General features: G+C 45.7%; 1 protein-coding gene across 1 annotated transcript in view; it reads left to right on the plus strand.

Annotated features, from left to right (window-relative positions):
- The first annotated feature begins 2,210 nt into the window (after positions 1 to 2,210).
- LOC123754901 (trehalase) overlaps positions 2,211 to 13,828 on the plus strand; it is a 306,276-nt gene continuing 294,658 nt past the window's right edge. The window contains exon 1 of the mRNA XM_069332919.1: positions 2,211 to 2,233. The gene's annotated coding sequence lies outside the window, so the exon portion shown is untranslated. The remainder of the gene's footprint in view (positions 2,234 to 13,828) is intronic.

The raw sequence follows: 13,828 nt of genomic DNA on the forward strand, positions 1-13,828 counted from the left end.
TCTCGTATCTCTTGAGTAACAGTAGTCACCCTCACAGATTCTCTTCCTCATCGACAATACTTCCTCACCTCCCCCCCCCCCCTCATACCCGATACTTCCTCCTCATGTCCTTTGCTCAGTCATGTCGCAACGTCATCCTCATTCGACCGTAACTCTGATCCCCCCTTCAATCACCAACGTTGGCCAATCAGCACACAGCATTTCGGTAGCATATTGGTTAGCTTTTTGATGATTGGTGGGCTGGAAATTCTTCCACTTCATTGGCGACTACCAATCAGTGTGCGGTTATCGCGTGAGAGAATGCTTAGGCTTAAATGCTGAGATAATTCACCAATTGTTTTTTGAATCATTGAATAAAGTATAATTCAGATTTGAAAATGTATCGACTGAGGCTGATATATGTTCGTCTCTCAGGGGACCGTGGGAGCTCTTTCTTGAGTGGGTGGGTCTGAAGGTCAGATGTCGAGGGCTGCTTGTGTGAGGTTGGTTTGTTATCTTGGAGACGTACGTTCACCTGCCTCATTCCAGGACCCGGTGGAGAGCCCCCTGCCTCCTTCCAGGACCCGGCGGAGAGCCACCTGCCTCCTTCCAGGACCCGGTGGAGAGCCCCCTGCCTCCTTCCAGGACCCGGTGGAGAGCCCCCTGCCTCCTTCCAGGACCCGGCGGAGAGCCACCTACCTCCTTCCAGGACCCGGCGGAGAGCCACCTGCCTCCTTCCAGGACCCGGCGGACAGCCACCTACCTCCTTCCAGGACCCGGCGGACAGCCACCTGCCTCCTTCCAGGACCCGGCGGAGAGCCACCTGCCTCCTTCCAGGACCCGGCGGAGAGCCACCTGCCTCCTTCCAGGACCCAACGAAGAGCTACCAACCTTCCAGAACATAACGAAGAGCTACCAACCTTCCGGGACCCAACGAAGAGCTACCAACCTTCCAGAACACAACGAAGAGCTACCAACCTTCCGGGACCCAACGAAGAGCTACCAACCTTCCAGAACACAACGAAGAGCTACCAACCTTCCAGAACACAACAAAGAGCTACCAACCTTCCGGGACCCAACGAAGAGCTACCAACCTTCCAGAACACAACGAAGAGCTACCAACCTTCCGGGACCCAACGAAGAGCTACCAACCTTCCAGAACACAACGAAGAGCTACCAACCTTCCAGAACACAACAAAGAGCTACCAACCTTCCGGGACACAACGAAGAGCTACCAACCTTCCGGGACACAACGAAGAGCTACCAACCTTCCAGAACACAACGAAGAGCTACCAACCTTCCGGGACACAACGAAGAGCTACCAACCTTCCGGGACACAACGAAGAAAAGTACTTCCCGCATTTCATGCTGTTGGTTTATTTTTTGCCAGGTTGTTGCTCCCTGGGTGTTGTCAGTACTGTGTTCCAAACACAGTATTGACTGTTTAAGTTACTTTGTGTTGCAGAACTGACGTTAAATGAGTGAAGTCTGTGTATGGTTTCCCACAGAGACGTTACCGAGCCTTACCTTGGGGGTTACCTTGAGATGATTCCGGGGTTTAGCGTCCTCGGGGCCCGGTCCTCGACCAGACTTTCTCGTTGCTGGACTGGTCAACCAGGCTGGTGGACGCAGCTGCTCGCAGTCTGACGTATGAGACACAGCCTGGTTGATCAGGTATCCTTTGGAGGTCCTTATCAAGTTTTCTCGTGAGGGGTCGGCCAGTTATGCCCCTTATGTGGAGTGGAAGTGTCTTGAACAGTCGTACGTAATGCTACTGTGTGTGTGTCGTGACATAGCTCCTGGTTCAAGGTATAATCGTTTCTAGACTCCTACAATTGTTTTTTGAATCATTGAATAAAGTATAATTCGGATTTGAAAATGTATCGAATTTAAAATGTATCGAAAATGTATGTCGAATTTAATGTCGAATTTAAAATGTATCGAAATTTCATTTCTTGTTTTCATTCTACTCATCCTCAATTAGTATTAAGCTTGTCATTTAAGTTTATCATGCCCGAAACGCTTTGCGTAATAGTGGCTTTAGGCATTGTATGTACTAGCTCTACCTATAAGTCAACCAATCTTTGTAAAAATTTATTGTATGTATGTACCTTACCTAAATAAACATTTTATATTTTTTTTTTATTACGAGAATTATTTTAAAGATAATAGTCTAATTTAGCATTTTTATTTTTTTTGCAGGTGAGAGTCCAGCTGTGCTTTGGCGTTGCTCCCGGAACTTAATAAGGCTGAGGTTAGGACATGCATTTATATTTAATTATCTCTTCAGTATTTATTTATCTGCGTGTGTCAAATTGATACTCAAAATTGGGTGAAATTACCAATTTAAATAATAGTAAATCTGTTGAGACTGCTTTGTAATGACACTCGTAACAAGGTATTGTACTGTGCCCATATGTACACAATTTTGTACATATGAACACACACACTTGTACATACGTACACACACTTGTACATATTTACAAACACTCTTCGACTTGTTTTCAGTTTCACACGACTCAACTTGAGGAAAGTGTCTTAGAGCTGGGTTGGAAGCACTTTATCCGCTAATTTAAGTTTCTTGAAACACTGACGTTGGATTCGAGTTTATATTTACATTTATTGACAACTGTCGTGGTAGTCTACAGAGCACAGTATAATAACAACTGCATGACGGGGTTTGGACAACACTGATGTCCTTTACCCGAGTTACTTCAAGATTTAATTATCAATTATCATACAAACCAAGACGACATGAATGTGTACACGAACCAGCTGGTGTAGGAATGCTCTGTATCACACACACACACACACACACACACACACACACACACAAAGGCGGGACCAAAGAGCCAGAGCTCAACCCTCGCAAGCACAACTAGGTGAGTACACACGTTAACACGGCCACTAAGCACTGCTAGTATGCACTTGTGTCTTTAAGAGTGCATGGACACATTGGAAATACCAATAACTATTATCAGGAAGACACACTGAAGAAATAACTACATTCACACACGATAAGTATCCCCTGGATTCATCTGAAAAAGACACTAACACACACATGACAGTAGCATACCCACAATGAACGCTTCTGTGATTTGTGTGTGGGCACGAGGGTGTGTGTGTGTTTGTGTGTGTAAGGGGGGGGAGCACGAGTGTGTGTGTGTGTGTGTGGGCACGAGTGTGTGTGTGGGGGGGGGCACGAGTGTGTGTGTGGGGGGGGGGGGGCACGAGTGTGTGTGGGCTAATGTGTGTGTGTGGGCACGAGTGTGTGTGTGGGCATGAGTGTGTAGGTAAGCTCTCAGCTGAACGTAACCACAGGTAATGATAACATACATGGTAGCCAAGGTGGCTGACCAGAGTCCACCTCAAACTCGACAGTTCCCTGGCGGCTGCTGCTGCTGCGAGAAACAAACTTCTCAGAGCGTAAAATGGCGAGTTCCTGACCGCTCGAGCCTGGCCTTCGATCACCGATAGTCAAAGTGGTTGGGCACCGTTCCTTCACGTAGTCCTATCCCAACTCCCGTCCTGTTCTCATAGTTCTTTACATGTGCCGTACAGTCACACTGACGTGACACACTCGTGATAACTCCGTTCTAATCCTGTCTGCTCGAAGGCAACACATTTGGGCTTAAGGTCGATATCAGCTACAGGTTGGCCAGGATAAGACCTGCTTTACAACACCTCAGTTCAGTGGCATTTAGGACAATATATAAGGCATATGTATGCCATTAGACTACACGGGCTCAGCCATAGCCCGTGCTACATGGACACTTCGTTCTGAGTAGCTAAATCTAAACAACAACAACCATTAGACTAGTAACAGCTCAGATGGATTGGTTATTAGAAAAAACTAAAAGAATTAACCCTCACTTGACTGTAAGACTGTGGCTGAGCGGACAGAACACTGGACGCGTGTTTCCTGTGGTCCCGGCTTCGATCACAGGCGCCGGCGAGAAACAATGGGCAGAGTTTCTTTCACCCTGATGCCCCTATTACCTAGCAGTAAATAGGTACCTGGGAGTTAGCCAGCTGTCACGGGCTGCTTTCTAGGGGTGGGGGCCTGGTCGAGAACCGGGCCGCGGGAACGCTAAGCCCCGAAATCATCTCAAGATAACCTCAAGAAGAAGACTGAGTTGGGAGAGACATGATTACCGCATGCAAACTTCCCCCGAGGAATTGACCGAGCAGAAAACACATTATTAGGAATGGAAGGTATAGGAACACATGTATACAGAAAGTACAGTCACAGACAGTTAAACTAGAGAACAATTGTAAAGCACAAAAAAGACGTGAAGTAGCGGAGTAAGACTCTCACATTGTCAAATGTAGAGATGATAGCCTAATAGGCTCGGGGAAATGTACACCAGGTGATTGTAGGTTGAAAGGCGTCACTAATAAGCCGAGGCTCAACCCTGGCGAGAACAATTGGGCTTGAAGAAGAATTTGTTCTTCGCCCATCTTTCGAAGAATAGTTTTAAATATTCTAAGAGTCACCAACCTCCTTCCAGGAGACAATGAAGGGAACCACCTCCGTTGGACACCTTCCCTCAGGTCCGAAGATGCAATGCTGTTGCTGTTTATTGTCCGGAGCTCATACTCTCTCTCTCTCTCTCTCTCTCTCTCTCTCTCTCTCTCTCTCTCTGTCTCTCTCTCTCTCTCTCTGTCTCTGTCTCTGTCTCTCTCTCTCTCTCTCTCTGTCTCTCTCTCTCTCTCTCTCTCTCTCTCTCTCTCTCTCTCTCTCTCTCTCTCTCTCTCTCTCTCTCTCTCTCTCTCTCTCTCAGCTCTGCCCCTGTCAGTGTTAAGGACACAGCTGACACGCGTTTGTTCCATCTCAGACTTTAGACGAATCTCTTATTACGTACACTGTGACTCTTATTACGTACACTGTGACTCTTATTACGTACACTGTAACTCTTATTACGTACACTGTGAATCGGGCCTTGCATAGTAGGCAGAGAAGTGCGTTCTGGCTACTAGGTACGATATATATATATATATATATATATATATATATATATATATATATATATATATATATATATATATATATATATATATATATATATATATTACTCTTTCTCACTGTCACACTAGGTTGGTACAAATAGGTGAGATTCTCTTTCACACTCTTAAACGTTCTCACTCTCTCTCGCTCTCAGTCACTCTCACATACTCTCCTTTTTCTCTCATAATCTTCCTAATTTCCTCACTAATTTCTTTCCTCCGTTTCTACCCTCATCGATCCTCCCATTTTTCCCCCTTCTCGTCCTCCGCACAAAGGCACCGAGGCAGCGGTGTCCGTTCCTTGGACAAGTTTTGTCAGCACTTTTCTTTGACTCGCTTGAAACTGGCCTACGCTGCAATTACACATGCAAGTGCAGGTAAATGTGGAGTGGGTACTTAATTACATATTCAGGGGGCGGAGAGAGTGGGTGGGGGGTTGGGGGGGGGGGGTTCAAGTGGTTTTTGAAGAGGTCCGGTCTCTCTGTCTCTCTCTGGCTCTGTCTCCTCTCTCTCTCTCTCTCTCTCTCTCTCTCTCTCTCTCTCTCTCTCTCTCTCTCTCTCTCTCTCTCTCTCTCTCTCTCTCTCTCTCTGGTCCGAGACTTGAAGCTAGAATGTAGGGCGTTTTAAATTGCATGTGCTGATGGAGGCTTGGATAAAAACCTGTTTATACTCGATCGCCGGAGAATATTAAGGTTTTTCCATGCATACGTCCGAAGCTTAGCGCTAAAACTAAATTAATTAGATGCCTGCTCACATTCTAAGAGTCCAGTCATTCTTACCTTGACACAAACACAGATTATCAGGATTTATAATCAATTAGCTCAACTGTATATAGCTTGATTAAGTTTTTCAGTGATTGCATGCAATGGAAATATTTGAGTTGTGCTGTTTATTGATTAACTAAGATATTAAACCCAACTTAAATTCTTTAGCAAGATATGGGACAAGATGGACTTACCATAGCTCGTGTTTCTTGGGACTTTTTGATCCAGGTAGCAAATCCATAACAACAACAACGATATGGGACTTTGGATTTTCTTGGCGTTTAAATTTATTGCCCAAAAAATCGTTGAAAATTATTGTAATATTACGTTAGAATTTGTTTCAAGCGTTTGTTGAAATTAATGGTAATAATAAATTTGACAATCGTTGCAAAAAAATTTGTTAACGTAAGGTTTGGAATTGTTTTTTTTTTTTTTTTTTTGGCTCCAAAACTAACCTAACCTAACCTAACCTAACCTAACCTATCCTATCAAATGACCAAAACCTAACCTAAACAGTCAAATGTTTTACTCCAAGACTAAATTAAATCCATTATAAACAACATTAATACCAATCTGAGGTGATCTTGGCAACTTCAGCGTAAAATGGTCCGCTCTACTTGGCAATCCCGAAGCAAGAAGATTAATTGACATAGTTCAGGTTTAACTACTTGACGCAGATGGTATTAACCAGAGTAGGGATAATAAATTACTTCCAGATATTGACCAAGACGTTGAAGCCTGTCTGGGGGTGATGAAGCCAGTCTTGGGGGTGATGAAGCCAGTCTTGGGGGTGATGAAGCCAGTCTTGGGGGTGATGAAGCCAGTCTTGGGGGTGTTGAAGCCAGTCTGGGGGGTGTTGAAGCCAGTCTGGGGGGTATTGAAGCCAGTCTGGGGGTGTTGAAGCCAGTCTGGGGGGTATTGAAGCCAGTCTGGGGGTATTGAAGCCAGTCTGGGGCTGATGAAGCCTGTCTGGGGGTGATGAAGCCTGTCTTGGGGGTGATGAAGCCAGTCTTGGGGGTGATGAAGCCTGTCTGGGGCTGATGAAGCCTGTCTGGGGGTGATGAAGCCTGTCTTGGGGGTGTTGAAGCCAGTCTGGGGCTGATGAAGCCTGTCTGGGGCTGATGAAGCCTGTCTGGGGGTGATGAAGCCAGTCTTGGGGGTGATGAAGCCAGTCTTGGGGGTGTTGAAGCCAGTCTGGGGGTGTTGAAGCCAGTCTGGGAGAGCTGAAGCCAGTCTGGGGTGTTGAAGCCTGTCTGGGGGGTGTTGAAGCCAGTCTGGGGGGTATTGAAGCCAGTCTGGGGGTGTTGAAGCCAGTCTGGGGGTGTTGAAGCCAGTCTGGGGGGTGTTGAAGCCAGTCTGGGGGGTGTTGAAGCCAGTCTGGGGGTGTTGAAGCCAGTCTGGGGGGTGTTGAAGTCAGTCTGGGGTGTTGAAGCCAGTCTGGGGGGTTTTGAAGCCAGTCTGGGGGGTGTTGAAGCCAGTCTGGGGCTGATGAAGCCTGTCTTGAGGGTGTTGAAGCCAGTCTGGGGGGTGTTGAAGCCAGTCTGGGGCGTTAAAGTGACAATATTATGCGTCATATCCATTACATTATTAGTCAGTTTGTTTAATAGAGCCATTTTAATGATTGATTTAATAAGGTAATTTCAAAACAGTTTTCCCTCTCAGGATTCCAGAGGCATTTTCCAATTTTAGTATAAGGAATGCCTTTAGCTTTGTTATTGTGCTTTTTCAATGAACACAGAGGGATAGCCTAAATCCTAATAACTTTTTTTATATATAAGTATCCAACTACAGCTTCTAGGTATGACTGCTCACAAATAAGCATTTAGTTTCATTTTGCACAAATAGCATGCATTATATATGCTCAGCATCACTGTCATCATTATCATTCATTGTCATCATCATTGTCATCATTATCATTTTGGAGTTTGTGTTCTTGTAAATATTTCCTGGGTGGCGTGCAGAGTGGGAGGAGAGAGAGAGCGGGAAAATGTGGTGTTAATATCGCCCGGGGACGCCACAAGTTATGTCCACGCCAGGTTGGTCCAGTTACAGCCTAATTCACCATCTGAAATATGTTATGGGCGCCGCCTTTAACGAGGAGGGTCAGTAACTTGGCTAGTTTGGGGGACGGCGAGATGGGAGAGTTGACAATAGGAGTAAAAATAGGAGAGAATGGGCAAGTGGGGAGAGTAGGCACGTGGGAAGAAGGGGTAAGAGGTAGGACAGAAAAGAGGAGGGGGAGGGGAGAGGATAAAGAGAAACTGGAAGAGAAGAGGAAAATAAATGAGAGAAAACTAGACAAACCAAAAGAAGAAAAGAGGGTATGAGAAAGTAAAGGGAAGGACGGGAAGGGGGAAGCAACGAGGGGGGAAAAAAGGGGTCTTGGGAGGGGAAATGATTGCCCTGGGAGCGCTCTTGGCACTCCCTTGTATATAAAAATTGTGACACTGATTATAGAGTCACGCGGATGGTGCTTTGGGGCGCGAAAATATTACACGAGTCTTCCCTAAAATAAAGATTTTACCAGTACATGCTTTTTGTATTCTCAGATAACCGAAGTGTTCTTCCATTACACACACACACACACACACACACACACACACACACACACACACACACACACACACACACACACACACACACGTGCATAATAGGTTGGGTATCTGGATTTTACCTCCCTGCTCTCTCCTCTCATCCCCTCTCCCCCCCTCTCCCATCCTTTCCACCTTTTCCCACCCTCTTCCCCAATCTTTCATTCCCTCTTTCCAGTTCTTCCCCCCCCCCCTTCGTGTGTTCTGTATTTTCTGCTGTATTGTTGCTTGTGTGTTCTATATTTCCTGTTGTATTATTGCTCGTGTGTTATGTTGCATCGTCACTGTCCAGCGTGGCAGGGAATATGAAGAACATCGTCACTGTCCAGCGTGGCAGGGAATATGAAGAACATCGTCACTATCCAGCGTGGCAGGGAATATGAAGAACACCGTCACTGTCCAGCGTGGCAGGGAATATGAAGAACACCGTCACTGTCCAGCGTGGCAGGGAATATGAAGAACACCGTCACTGTCCAGCGTGGCAGGGAATATGAAGAACACCGTCACTGTCCAGCGTGGCAGGGAATATGAAGAACATCGTCACTGTCCAGCGTGGCAGGGAATATGAAGAACACCGTCACTGTCCAGCGTGGCAGGGAATATGAAGAACATCGTCACTGTCCAGCGTGGCAGGGAATATGAAGAACACCGTCACTATCCAGCGTGGCAGGGAATATGAAGAACACCGTCACTATCCAGCGTGGCAGGGAATATGAAGAACACCGTCACTATCCAGCGTGGCAGGGAATATGAAGAACACCGTCACTGTCCAGCGTGGCAGGGAATATGACCATCTTCACTACAGCAAGACTCGCCTGAATGACTCAGCTTCACAGAGCCAGGCGTACATAGTGCCACTAGAGAATGCGTATAGTAGCGATCCTTCCAGGGGGCTGGCTGCCCACCTCCCCTCAACCATTCAACCCGCTTCATATCTTAAGAGGCGGATGGCGGAGCGCTGAACGCTTGTTTAATTATCATAATGATTGTTCGCTAGCGCTGGGCGAGTCTCCGCCCCGGTGGACGTAATTTGCTTCGCAAACAAACGCGCACAAAAGGCCAGCAATCAGAAGCGCGCGTCCAACGCCGTAGGTCCACTTAATTAACCTATCCGTGTTTAATGGTAGGAGGAGGGGCGGCCTGGCGTTCCTGCCAGCGGGTGTTGGGGGCGTGGCCTCGTCTCCCCCTGCTGCTGCTGCTCCTGCTGCTGCTCCTGCTGCCTCATCTCCCCCATGCCCTCTGCTGATGCATGGTTATCTGCTGCTGCTCTTGCTGCTGCTGTTCTTGCTCCTGCTTCTGTTGCTCCTGCTTCTATTGCTTCTGTTGCTCCTGCTACTGTTGCTCCTCCTGCTCCTGCTGCTGCTCCTGCTGCTGCTCCTGCTGCTGCTCCTGCTGCTGCTCCTACTGCTGCTGCTCCTGCTGCCTCATCTCCCTCATGCCCTCTGCTGATGCATGGTTACCTGCTGCTGCCTCATCTGCACGCCCTCTGCTGATGCATGGTTACCTGCTGCTGCTTCTAATCCACCATTTTCTGTATGGTGGAAAAGAGAAAACGAGAGAGAAAGACATCACGAGTGAGAGAGAGACAGCATGAGAGAGAGACAGCATGAGAGAGAGACAGCATGAGAGAGAGACAGCATGAGAGAGAGACAGCATGAGAGAGAGACAGCATGAGAGAGAGACAGCATGAGAGAGACAGCATGAGAGACTACGTGAGAGAGAGAGAGAGAGAGAGAGAGAGAGAGAGAGAGAGAGAGATGGCTACCGACCTATACTATACTTGGCTTTATGCCGATGGGAAAAGCCGGAATATTGGAAAGGCTTTCAGAAGGCTTCGTCTTCGCCTCCCGGATAAAATATTCCTCTGAGTGTGCACACAGTTGCTGAAATTTATACTCTTGTTTACGTGTTAATTTAACGTCTTTATTGGCTTAAATAGATTCGATCTGTACAGTTTCATTTACTGAATTTCCAGATACAGTAACACTCATCAGAGACCCTATATTATTTCACAACACATCCCTGAAAAACTTAAGAGCGGGGGCATCCCTAGGATCCAATCATTCCTCGAGAACTGCCCCATAAAAGCCCTCACAAGGCATCCGTAAGTCTTTTTTTATTATTTTTACCATACTAGGTACATAGTCATTTATGGAGATACTGTAAACAATATGGAGGGTTACATAGTGTGTGTCAAACGCCAGCTATGTAATGCTAGAAGACAAGACCCACTCTAGCTGGATGTTGGTCTTACATGGTCATGTGATCAGTAGCTAGAACTGGCGAACATTGGGTGCATTAGGAGGATATCCTCTGGAACACAGGAGCGGAGGGAATTATCAGGAGGCAAACGCCAAGCCTCTACGACTATACAATTACGCTGTAATGATATATTACGAACCATTTTAGAACACTTCCGTGTTTTAAAGGGGTTCGTAATATATATATATATCACTAGGACATGGGAGTGAATGAAATAATTACGAAGCTCCAGGCACCTCATATCGCAGATCTGTGGGGGGGGGGAGGGGAGGGGGTAGAGATCTAATGACTGGACATTCAATACTGTAGCCTCTTAGATGATGACGAAGGTGTAGCTCACAGAAGCTACATATGGGGAAGGCTCAGGACTGGGTGATTTGTCACCTTGATCCTTTTTTTTTTTATTAACACATTTAGGTACATCTGCGTATGTGCAACCAATTTATACTGTACGAGGAGCAGGTACAGTGTATGTAAAAAAAAATAGCTACGTGACGCTAGAAATCCCCGTCACACAGGATACAGAAGCCTGTGATACGTTTGCACAGGCAAGCTCTGGGTGCATTATGAGGATATCATGAACACAAGAGTGAATAAGGCAGCAGTGATACTAAAAGTCCCCATCTCGCAGGATGATTAGTCATACAGGGCCATATGTTCAGTAGCCTGCACTGGCAACTTTTGGGTGCTGCACTGTGAGGATATCTTCAAGAACACGAGAGTGAATAAAGTAATTATAAAGCTCCAGGTACCTCATGCCAACTGGCCTGAAAGGTCTAATAACTGGGCATTCAGTGATGTATTGCGGGAGATCGTGCCGCAGTTGCTGCTCACAGAGTTTGCACTTGGAGTGCTCAGGATTGAGAGATCCGTCACCTATAGCCACCTGCCACAGGTAACGGTAACCCAACCTGATCTTGGCAGCGACTTTGTCGCACAGTCTGGTCGACGTTTTGTGCTGCCCATAAATATAGGTTTCGGATCTGAATAAATCATAGCTTTTTATACTGGTGCTTTCAGGTCGTTAGGAGTCAGTAATTTCTCTCCTATCAAATCTGAGTTTTTGGAACATTATAGTTTTGACAACAGAGATGTGGATACCTAGGTCTAATTCAACTTCATCTTTGTTACATGCTAACTTTGGCTGCGATGTCTGTCTTATTATGATGGGTTATATTTATGTGTGATGGTATCCATACAAAGGAGATTCAAAACCCTTTACACCGTGCAGCGATTAGGTCATTTATAATTGGTAGTATGATGGTTCTTGCAGTCGATCTTCCAAGAGAAGTTTTCGATTGCTTGAAGAGCAGACTTTGAATCACAAAATATTATTCCTCCTCCAATGTTTGTTAATGTACTGGTTGCTAAGTGTAATGCTGCTAGTTCTGTTTGTGTGGAGGTCAGCCAGTTGTTTAACCTGACACTGACAGTCTTTGTACAAATATTATTTCTATAAAACCTACATGCTGCTGCAGTCCGTCCAGTAGAGGATTTTACTGAGCCGTCGGTGTAGACACAGTGCTCGTGAGATCTTAAATTTTCGATGGAGGAGGCAATTGTTTCAAGTGCGACAGCTTTGAGAAGAGCAAGATTCTCATTACCTTTCTTGGTGACAGGTGTGTATGATACTTGAATGGTTGGGTACAGATGAAGAGGAATATCGGAGACAGGATGATTGCACTTAAAAGGAATGTGGAGTTTTATGAGATTGTCAGCATTTTTGTTCAGCCATTTATCATAAAAGGAGTGAGTTGGTATGTTGGCACTATCAAGGCCGCTTTTTTTATTATTAAAACATTAGGTACATCTGAATTTGTGCAGCTACCCTAGACTACATGAAGGGGTACAGTGTGTTAAAAAGCTTGCTACGTGATGCTAAAAACATCCCCATCACACAGGATGGTTAGTCATACAGAGGCATGTGATCAGTAGTTTGCACTGGCAGACTCTAGATGCATTATGAGGATATCATCATCAACACAAGAGTGAATAAGGTAGCAGTGATACTAAAAGTCCCCATCTCGCAGACTGGCCTGAGAGTCGTCCGTAATATAACTCTATCGATGAGACAATCCACATTTCACAAGATAAGGGTTCTTAAATGGAATATATGACTTCAATAATTCACCCACCAGCGCCAAACAATATTCAGCAGAGTTCAACATTTCTTTTAGAAACATGCAACAACATAACACATCATTCAGTAACGTACAACAGCGCACAGCAGCGTTAAACAACATACGACACGACTGATCTGGGTTCAGTGGCATCAAACAGCACCACCTATATCAGCTTCCACTATGAGCCTAAAACCACCTACTAGCAACTAACAGCATCGAGCATCATGGGGGCACTTTGCAGTGACATCCAGTAACACCTCGCCCCACCCAGCAGCACTAATAGCAACCCAACAGCATACAACAACATCTAAGATGATGCATCAGCTTCCAGCAGCATCCGTAGATCATTTTGATCTTGAATTTTACCCTCATCTCACTAGGGATGCCCTATAATATTCCGTCAAAAACACAGGGGAGAGACAGAGAGAGAGACACAGAGAGAGACAGAGAGAGAGAGAGAGAGAGAGACAGAGAGAGAGAGAGAGACAGAGAGAGAGACACACACACACACTACCTGATGCAAATAACAAAGCCTCGGAGTTGGTGGCAGAGGTTCAGCTGCTCTACAACCACTCAGTTTAATTGGATCATCAACTCCCTTTACACATTTTTTGTGTCTGTGTGTGTGTGATTGTGTTTTCGCGTGTGTGTGTGCTTGTTTTATATATATGCGAATCATATGTGCCTGTAAGTGAATATGAACATAACCGACACATAACTACACATTTCTCGAGCACCCAAAGAAGCAGGTTATTGCTGATTGGTCCAAGCGACGCAAAACGGCGGACCTAACTGGTCAAAGCGACAGCCAGTCATGCGCGAGTTCTGTACGTACACGCTAACTACTGATTGGTCTATTGGCTTAACTTGCAAATGTGATCATGAAACGAGGCTGATGATTGGTGGAAGTTTGCTGATCTTAATCAAAATAGAAGCATGTCTTGCCTCCTCGCGACTTGCAGCCTTCTATTTTCTCCAGTTTGACTAAAAAGAAGAAAAATTGTTATTCCAAGGACAAATTCCTTTGAAGTGAGGAGATGGAAGCTATTTTTTTTTAAGCGCGTCAAGTCTGGATTAGAAAGTTATTAAATTCATTCATATA

The sequence above is a fragment of the Procambarus clarkii genome, chromosome 28, assembly GCF_040958095.1.
Source record: "Procambarus clarkii isolate CNS0578487 chromosome 28, FALCON_Pclarkii_2.0, whole genome shotgun sequence".
Taxonomy (NCBI): domain Eukaryota; kingdom Metazoa; phylum Arthropoda; class Malacostraca; order Decapoda; family Cambaridae; genus Procambarus; species Procambarus clarkii.